Source organism: Triticum aestivum, chromosome 4A (genome assembly GCF_018294505.1).
Source record: "Triticum aestivum cultivar Chinese Spring chromosome 4A, IWGSC CS RefSeq v2.1, whole genome shotgun sequence".
Classification (NCBI taxonomy): domain Eukaryota; kingdom Viridiplantae; phylum Streptophyta; class Magnoliopsida; order Poales; family Poaceae; genus Triticum; species Triticum aestivum.
In genome coordinates, this window is record NC_057803.1 from 510,284,359 (window position 1) to 510,294,009 (window position 9,651).

Consider the following 9,651-nt stretch of genomic DNA (forward strand, 5'->3'; position numbering starts at 1 on the left):
TCCATCTGCTGTTGCTGCTGCCATGGGGACCGAGGGTGAGGCTGCTACTGATGCTCATGAGGAGGACTTTGGCCCCTCTAGTGCAGAACCGTCGTGGGCACAGAAGCTTAAGCGAAAGATGAAGAAGCTTTTCTGCATGGAGTCTCATGATCATTACATGACTCATGTGGCGGAGAAGCATGCCAGGATGCGCCACAAGGAGCTCATGCGTCAGATGGGAGCAATAGTTGCCAGTGGGTCTGAGGGTCAGATCACTGAAGAGGAGGACTGGATTCATCAGAATTGCCACTGGACCGACTCCGATGCCGAGCAGTTTTCGACCCACGATGAAGATGTAGAGATGTGATGTTCGAGATTTTCCTCCTCCCATCACCTGGAGTCGTAGTGTCACTCTATGCCCTTTTTGGTGTCTCGCTGCCAAAGGGGGAGAGAGTGTAGGGATTTGCATCTTCTGTCGTGCTTTGAGTCTTGTGGTTTCTTGAGTGTTCTCTCGGTGTCCTTCTTTGGTTTGGTTTGGTTTGGTTTGGTGTGAGACCTAAGTTCTAAACATATGGTGTGAGACATATGCTCCCTATCGCTACCTTATTACTTATGTCATTTCAGAGTACTGTAATTTATTGTGAGATGCATGCTTGTCCTATTTATTCACTTCTCTCATATATCTTGTGCTTAGTATTGTTGGACTATAAAATATAGGGGGGGTGTTGATCCGAATGTGTGTGTCATGCCATCTCTTGGTGCACACATTCTGGGGGAGCCCGTCTATATTTTGTAGTTCTTAGCTTTCTTCGTTTTATTTCTTTTCCTTGCGCAAATCCCTTGTTGTCATCAATCCACCAAAAAGGCGGAGATTGTTACGGCATATCTCTCTCAAGGTAGTTTTGGTGATTGATGACAACATGTTTGCGGACTAATCTTGTGCTTTGAATAATTCATAGATTCTCCCTTGGCACGAGACGCCTTCTTCCCCTCGGAGTGTATTTCAAGACGGTGTAGCTCTTTTGTTTCTTTCTCGATGGACTAGTTGCGTAGAGGGCACCGTACTATCAAGGGGGGGGGGGAGGGGGTCCGTTGGGGTTTTGCATGAGTGGAATCATCACGTACACATCAGCTTCTCACCCTCCGAGCTTTCCTTTCCATTGAAGAGATCTCTCCTCTCTCTTCCTTGTCCTGTCTGGGTCAAAGCGGTAGTACTGCGCACCCAGCGGTAGTACCGCTGAGAAGCCACAAGCGGCAGTACCGCTCCACAGCGATAGTATCGCCCGTGGCTCCTCAGCAGTAGTACCGCTGGGGGCCTGGCACCTCCGCCTTGTCCTCAGCTCCTTTGAGAGATTTCTTCTCTCTCTCGCGCCCCAGCGGTAGTACCGCACTGCCTGCGGTACTACGACCGAAGGGTCACAAGCGGCAGTACCGCTCCACAGCGGTACTACCACCCTTGACCCCACTGCCGTAGTACCGCTGGGCAGTCTGGTTCCTACCGCCTCGATTCGAGAGGTCTTTTTCTCGTGTCGGGTTTTGCGGCACTAGTCACGGTTGTAGTGGCGGTAGTACCGTTCCAGGAGCGGTAGTACCGCCCTACCACCGCGGTAGTACCGCATTTGGGTCCGTTCCCTACTAGTCTCCTCAGCACGGCAGTACCGCTGGCTGGCGCGGTAGTACCGCCCCCTCTCAGCGATAGTACCGCCCTGTGCGGGGCTGGTTGGTGAGGGGCAACGGGATTGTTGCCCCAACTATAAAAGGGAGTCCCCTTCTTCCTTCCCACCTACCTCTTACTCCCCCAAACTCCATTTATTGCTCAAGCTTCATTAAATACTTCAAGCTTCATTTTCGCCCGATCTATCTCTCTAGCCAATCAAATTTGTTGATTTGCTCGGGAGTGGTTGAGAAGGCTCTGATCTACACTTCCACCTAGGGATTTTCGATTCCCCCACTCATCCCTAACGGATCTTGTTACTCTTGGGTGTTTGAGCACCCTAGACGGTTGAGGTCACCTCGAAGCCATATTCCATTGTGGTGAAGCTTCGTGGTCTTGTTGGGAGCCTCCGATTAAGTTGTGGAGATTGCCCCAACCTTGTTTGTAAAGGTTCGGTCGCCGCCTTCAAGGGCACCAATAGTGGAATCACGACATCTCGCATTGTGTGAGGGCGTGAGGAGAATACGGTGACCCTAGTGGCTTCTTGGGGAGCATTGTGCCTCCACACCGCTCCAACGGAGACGTACTTCCCCTCAAAAGGAAGGAACTTCGGTAACACATCCTCGTCTTCACTGGATCCACTCTTAGTTATCTCTTACCGTTACTTGTGCAAGCTCTTAAGTGTTTCTATCCTTGCTTGCTTGTATGCTTGTTGTTATTGTATCATATAGGTTGCTCACCTAGTTGCACATCTAGACAACCTATTTTGATGCAAAGTTTAATTTGGTAAAGAAAAATAAAAAAAAATTGGTAGTTGCCTATTCACCCCTCCTTTAGTCAACCATATCGATCCTTTCAACAGCAACAGGTCATAGCGCATCAGGAGGAGATCCAAGTTGAGCAGCAGCAGATGATAGCTGGGCAGCAGCAGCAGAGGCACCTCTTGACTCGGATCTTAGCCTGGCTCCAGGAATATTCAGCTCGGAAGACTCCACCAGCTGCTCCTTGTGCTGCAGGCTCACCTCACACAGAGCGTCTCGAGTGACATGGCGCATTTGCAGAGACTTTGATCATCCGGAACTGCTTCGCAGACGACAAATATGTGCACGACCACTGCACGATAAGCATCTAGCGGCCTGCTGTCTGCTGTTGCCATGCAATGGACGGAGCTGATTGCATTGTCGTGCACACATCGTCCGCCACTATCGTGTGTATAGCACTGCTCTTGATCATCCGTTGTCACTACATGTCAACTAGTCCCTATGCATATGTTAGTTTATCTTGTGATCAGGCACTTACCTGTTGGAAGTTGGAGAAAACGTTGCATGTTGTGTCAACTAGAACCTTTGGTGAATGGGACATGCTGTGTCATACATAGCATATGTTTCCTTACATATTTGTGTGATGATGCACTTTTATCTATATATACTCCCTCCGTCCCATAGTATAAGAGCGTTTTTGACACTATATTTTTTGATTTTTAATGTAAGGGTGTTGTTTTGATTTTTAATGTGATGATATTAACTGTTGCACACTGTATTTTCAAGCTGAAGCTCTGTCCTTGATATCGTCTATTGTTCTTGGGCATGAAAACACAACCGCCAAGGGGCAAAAACTTGATGTTTCATGTCAGATTCTCCTAGGGCATAAAGGTTGATGCTTCAAACAAGTGTCTTCGTTGGAGCATCAGACCAGATTATGTTGGAAACAGTCTCTTGCCATAGCACATGTATACCATAGATGATCTCTAGGAGTAGAGAACGACACAATCTACACTTGTCTTACTGGAAGCATAATGTTAAAACTTTCAAGAATCACCAATGCAGGAATCTGAAAACTGGGCGCATAATCAACATTTCTTTCGTCAAACACAAAAAATGTCGAAAGCGCATGACAGATAATCAACGTTCAAACAGAGTAGACGGAGAGAACTACTACTACCATATATTATGCATACTAAATGTTGAGCAAACTGCAAGAACCCATATACACAAATTAATCCCCCAAATCAACCAAAAAATCGTTTGTTTCTAGCAGATCAATCAATCAATCGTACGTGCCGCTGTCCTGTAATCAACTATCCTTGTTTCAGGTAGGCGAGCTCGATCGTCATGATCAAACTATATCGTCATGACCGTCTTCGCCGGCTGCTGCTGGCACTGACCAAGAACGCCCGCCCGCGATGCCGCCCCCGTGGAGTTCTGCTCCTGCTGGCCGTCGTGATGAAGATGACACGCCGGCTGCGGCGGAGGCGGCGCCTGCGACACCTCGACGCGCTCTTGCCCGAGACCACGGACGCTCCCCGGCGGCAGCAGCGCCACGACGGCGTCGAAACAGCCTGCCGGGACGGCGGCCCGGACAGGCTTCTTGTCCCCGTCGGGCCCCACCGTGACGCCGTCCTCCCCGTAGATCCCCCTCAGCTCGTCGTCGGTGGCGCGCGGGGAGACGTAGAGCATGTAGAGCGCGGGCACGCCCTTCTTGCCGGCGCCGTCGTCCTTGGCGCTGGTGAATTCCTGCGCCACCCACGGTGTCTTCTCCTTCCTGGACGGGCCGGGGCCGGGGCCGAGGAAGAAGACGAAGTAGCTCTTGAACCCGCCCCCCTCGGCCTTGCACCGGTCCTCCCGCCAGTACCCGCCGGTGTCGACTTTGCGGCCGGCGCGCTTGGCCGCGGCGCCGGGGCACTGGAACCTGGTCTCGCAGAGGAACCACCAGATGCGTGGCCCGCGCGGGCGCTCGCCGGCGGGTGCCGCCGCCGCAGCGCGCCGGGGCCGTCGCTGTAGATGTCGGCGTGGGAGACGAAGCCCCGCGCGTCGGCGGGCACCTCCTTGCCGCCGCCGGCGATCCAGCGGTCGAGGAGCGCTACGCTCTCCTCCCGCGTCGGGCTGAAGTAGACGCCGGGGGGCAGCCGCGGCGGGCTGAGGTTGTGCGCGCCGCCGCGCCCGAGCGGATCGGGCGTCTCCGCCACGCCCATGGCGGCGGATGTTGGTTTCTTGGATGCTACTACCACTTTTCTTGCTTTCTTGAGGGCCATGGGATGGGAGTCCTCCCCGCCGCGTGTGTTGTGTGGGAGGAGCGGGATGGGGCGGGCGTGCCGCTTGTTTATTGGGGGACGCGCTCTGTTCGGCCCCGTACTCCCAATGTTGGGGAAATGTACGGCGCGTGACGGCGTGACCAGCCTCTAGAGCATCTAGAACTGGACTTGCAAATCTCGGCACTCTATACGTCCGTGGGCGTGTCCGAATGTGTTCATAAAAAACGCCCGTCGACCCCTCGTGTGTTGCACCCCATATTCACATACTTCGAATTCTGATCCTTAAATCCATGCAATTCATGCACATTGATCATACAATACAAATTGTCTGAATTCAAAAGTTCAAAACAAATCATAGTTCAACAAACCGAATATGCTAAAATAAAATCAATGTCAAAGCATGACAGATGATCTCGAATCACTGGTCGGGCGCCTGCTTCGAGCGGAACGCGTCCTGCTCCACCTCCATCCAGCCTACTTCTCAAACTTCTTCATCAACTACACCAACCGCAGAGCTCAGCCTGGGCGGTGTGGTTCTGGCGAGAATACCACAGCGTGGGCGACAAGCGCCCTCGCGTCAGCTATCTAGAAGGCGCTGGTGACCCTGATCCCTCTCTACCGCGACCAATCCCGCATCGGTCCCGGAGACGGTGCTCGGACAACCTTATGGATCGACAGCTGGTGCGCAGAGGGTCGGGCGACCCTCTAAAAAGGGTTCCTACACTTTTCTCCCATGTTTCTGAAGCCGGTGACACTGATGCTTCAGTGCACCGGGATGGGATCCGTGACCACCTTGCTCTTCGTCTTTCGACCATGGCCGCCCTAGAGCTAACCATGCTCCCAGCTACGTGCCCACCCTGACGGCTGGTGTGGATGATGACCGCTCCCTCATCAAGTCTACTGACGGTAATGCTATTTCCTCCTCGGTGTACAAAATGCTTACCTTCACCAGTGAGCGTTGTCCCGTACAGGAGTCTATCTGCTAGACCGCCGTGACATCGCGAGTGCGCCTATTCGGGTGGCTGGTGGCTCGGGACCGCATCCACTCAAAGGCGAACCTGCTCAAGAAACATATCCGGCATGAGGACCGGTGCGAGCTCTGCTGCAGGTCCTCTGAAACAACAGATCACCTTCTCTTTGACTGCTGCAGCGTCGCCCACCTTTGGCGCGTCGTTGGGCTCTGGATGGTGTGAGCTGTCGCTCCATCTGGGAGGTCCAGCCGCCTGCGCCGACGCCGACCTTACACTGGGACACAGTGCGCCTGCTCCTATGGACAATCAAGAATCAGAGCATCTTCAGCCGTTCGGCGCCCCAGAGCACCGAAAAAAAGCCGCCTGGGGGCGAGCCGACGCTAGATTGGCCTCTGGGGCCGACCTAGCTCCCAGGCATCGGCCCGCAGGTCGCCTCAGATTCGGTGACGTCCGTACAAAATATATGAAAACTCGGCATTTTTTGCACGAACTCGGCAAAACTTTATTGAAATTTATATAAAAAACACAAACACATGTAAACTACGCCTAGCTGCCATCACCGTCGCCGTCGTCGCCGTCTACATGCCGGGGAGCCTGTAGAAGCGGGTGTAGTCACCGCCGTCGTCGTCGTCGCGCGGCTGGCTTAGGCCGGTGCGGTCCCTGCTGCAGCCCTGACCCGGGTTGCCGAGGCGCGGTGGTGCGCTGGACGGCCCGGCCTCGCCCTCCTCGTCGTTGTCGAGGACAATGACGCCGCCTTACTCGTGACCGCAGCGATGGGCCTGGAGCTCCTCGTACGCCCGACATTAGCGGCGTACCTGCTCCCGAACGTAGTCCTCCTTCGCCCACTTGAGGGCTGACTCGTCGTCGGGGGCCGCCATCTCGACGTGCTCTAGCTTCACCGGGAGCAGCCCCGGCTCCGGCTTCAGCCCGACCAGGCGGTAGGATCCGCGCGGGAAGGATCGGGGCGGAGCGGCCTTGTTGATGACGAGGGCACCGCTGCGGGTGCGGTGCCGGAGCGGCGTCTCCTCCGCCTCGGGTTTGGCAGGGCGGAGCGGGGCCGGTGAGCCGAAGCCCGACGACGAGGACGACCCCGGCTCCATCCGTCGCGGCGTCCAGGAGCTACCACGGCGGCAAGAGAAGGGCAGCTGCTCCAGGTACTCGAGGCGCGACACGTTGCCGGTCTCGATGTGGTCGAGGACGGCCTCGAGGGTGCGGCCCGTAACGCCCCACCACTCGCACCGCCCGTCAGCGTTGTGGCGGCCCCGCGGGATGACGCCATTGGTGGAGGCGATCTGCTCTTCGCGGCGGCGCTCGAAGTACATCGTCCAAAGGGTGTGGCTGTCGGCGGTGTAGCGCGGCTCGTTCCGCTTTTCCTCCATCAGGGAGGAGCGAATGCGAGCGATCTTGCCGCGTCGGGCCGCCCCTTCGGGCACCGGTGGCACCGGGACGCCGCCGGAGCTCAGCCTCCACGTCCCCGGCACCCGCATGTCTGGGGGCACCGGGTACTCCGCCTCGTACAGCAGTCGCGCCTCCACCGCTTGGAGGTGGCGGCGGCCGAAGCCGTTCGCCGCCGCGCCGTCGCCTGGGTACCTCTCGGCTATCTTTCTCGTCGGTGGGAAGAAGGGAGAGAGTGCTGCTTTCTACGCCGGAGAGGGGGAAAATTAGAGATGTGCCGTCCACCGGCGGAGAGGTCGCCTTTTATAGCAGTAGCTGGGTGGCGGCGGGCTACATGCCGAGCGATGCGTGGCTGGACGCGCGTTGATACGTCTCCAATGTATCTATAATTTTTGATTGCTCCATGTTATATTATCTACTGTTTTGGACTATATTGGGCTTTATTTTCCACTTTTATATTATTTTTGGGACTAACCTATTAACCGGAAGCCCAGCAGAGAATTGCTGTTTTTTTGCCTATTTCAGTATTTCGGAGAAACAGAATATCAAACGGAGTGCAAACGGAATAAAACCTCCGGGAACGTGATTTTCTCACCGAACGTGATCCAGGAGACTTGGACCCTACTCCAAGGAGTCAAAGAGATGGTCACGAGGGTGGGGGGCGCGCCCCCCTGCCTCGTGGGCCCCTCGGTGCTTCACTGACGTACTTCTTCCTCCTATATATACCTACGTACCCCCAAACGATCAGAACAGGAGTCAAAAACCTAATTCCACCGCCATAACTTTCTGTATCCACGAGATCCCATCTTGGGGCCTCTTCCGGAGCTCCACCGGAGAGGGCCGTCATCACGGAGGGCTTCTACATCATCATAGCCTCTCCGATGAAGTGTGAGTAGTTTACCTCAGACCTTCGGGTCCATAGTTAGTAGCTAGATGGCTTCTTCTATCTTTTTGGATCTCAATACAAAGTTCCCCCCTCTCTTGTGGAGATCTATTCGATGTAATCTTCTTTTTGCGGTGTGTTTGTTGAGACCGATGAATTATGGGTTTATGGTCAAGTCTATCTATGAATAATATTTGAATCTTCTATGAATTCTTTTATGTATGATTGGTTATCTTTGCAAGTCTCTTCGAATTATCCGTTTGGTTTGGACAACTAGATTGGTAGTTCTTGCCATGAAAGAAGTGCTTAACTTTGGATTCGATCTTGCGGTGTCCTTTCCCAGTGACAGAAGGGGCAACAAGGCACATATTGTATCGTTGCCATCGAGGGTAACAAGATGGGGTTTATTTCATATTGCATGAATTTATCTCTCTACATCATGTCATCTTGCTTAAAGCGTTACTCTGTTTTTTAACTTAATACTCTAGATGCATGCTGGATAGCGGTCGATGAGTGGAGTAATAGTAGTAGATGCAGAATCGTTTCGGTCTACTTGTCACGGACGTGATGCCTATATACATGATCATGCCTAGATATTCTCATAACTATGCTCAATTCTGTCAATTGCTCAACAGTAATTTGTTCACCCACCGTAGAATACTTATGCTCTTGAAAGAAACCACTAGTGAAACCTATGGCCCCGTGTCTATTCTCATCATATTAATCTCCATCACTTTAATCTTGCTTTGCTTTTTACTTTGCCTTTACTTTTTTACTTTGCATCTCTATACCAAAAATACCAAAAATATTATATCTATCAGATCTCACTCTCGTAAGTGACCGTGAAGGGATTGACAACCCCTAATCGCGTTGGTTGCGAGTAGCTATCGTTTTGTGCAGGTACAAGGGACTTGAGCGTGGCCTCCTACTGGATTGATACCTTGGTTCTCAAAAACTGAGGGAAATACTTACGCTACTCTGCTGCATCATCCCTTCCTCTTCGGGGAAATCCAACGCAGGCTCAAGAGGTAGCAAGAAGGATTTCTGGTGCCGTTGCCGGGGAGTCTACGCAAAAAGTCAACATACCAAGTACCCATCACAATCCCTATCTCTCGCATTACATTATTTGCCATTTGCCTCTCGTTTTCCTCTCCCCCACTTCACCCTTGCCGTTTTATTCGCCCTCTCTTTCTCAATCTCCTTCTCCTTCTCTTTCTCCGTTTGCCTTTTTCTCGCTTGCTTGTCATCATGGCTAGTCTCATATATTCTCCGTTGTCTCTCGAGAGTGAAGTTCTAAATTTTAAACAAAGGGAGGGAGAAAATCTAAAAGATGCTTGGTATAGAATTTGCAATGCTCAAAATAGATCTACCAGGAAGCAATCTACTTCAGTTCTTTTCCGTAATTTTTATGTAGGTGTTAATCCTTGGTATAGATATATTCTCGATACCATTACCGGAGGGAACTTCTTGGGCAGCCATACTTTTGATTCTTATAATGCCATGTTAGATTTATTTGGCTCACCACCTCTTTTGGTTAATGGAACCATGTTAACTTTGGAGCATGTTATGCAAAGACTTGAAATTATTGAAAATAAAGTTGCTACTATTGAATTAATTGAAAATCTAGATAAAAAGATCCACAATCAAATTACTCAATATGGATCTAAAGTAGGAATGACTTTGAAAAATATTAAGGAAAAGGAACTCATAGTTAATGAGAAGATAAACTTAGATTCTA

At 52.2% G+C, this 9,651-nt stretch overlaps 1 pseudogene; it reads right to left on the reverse strand.

The window, feature by feature from the left end:
* Nucleotides 1-3,553: 3,553 nt before the first annotated feature.
* Nucleotides 3,554-4,759, reverse strand: LOC123082163 (uncharacterized; annotated as a pseudogene).
* Nucleotides 4,760-9,651: the final 4,892 nt, after the last annotated feature.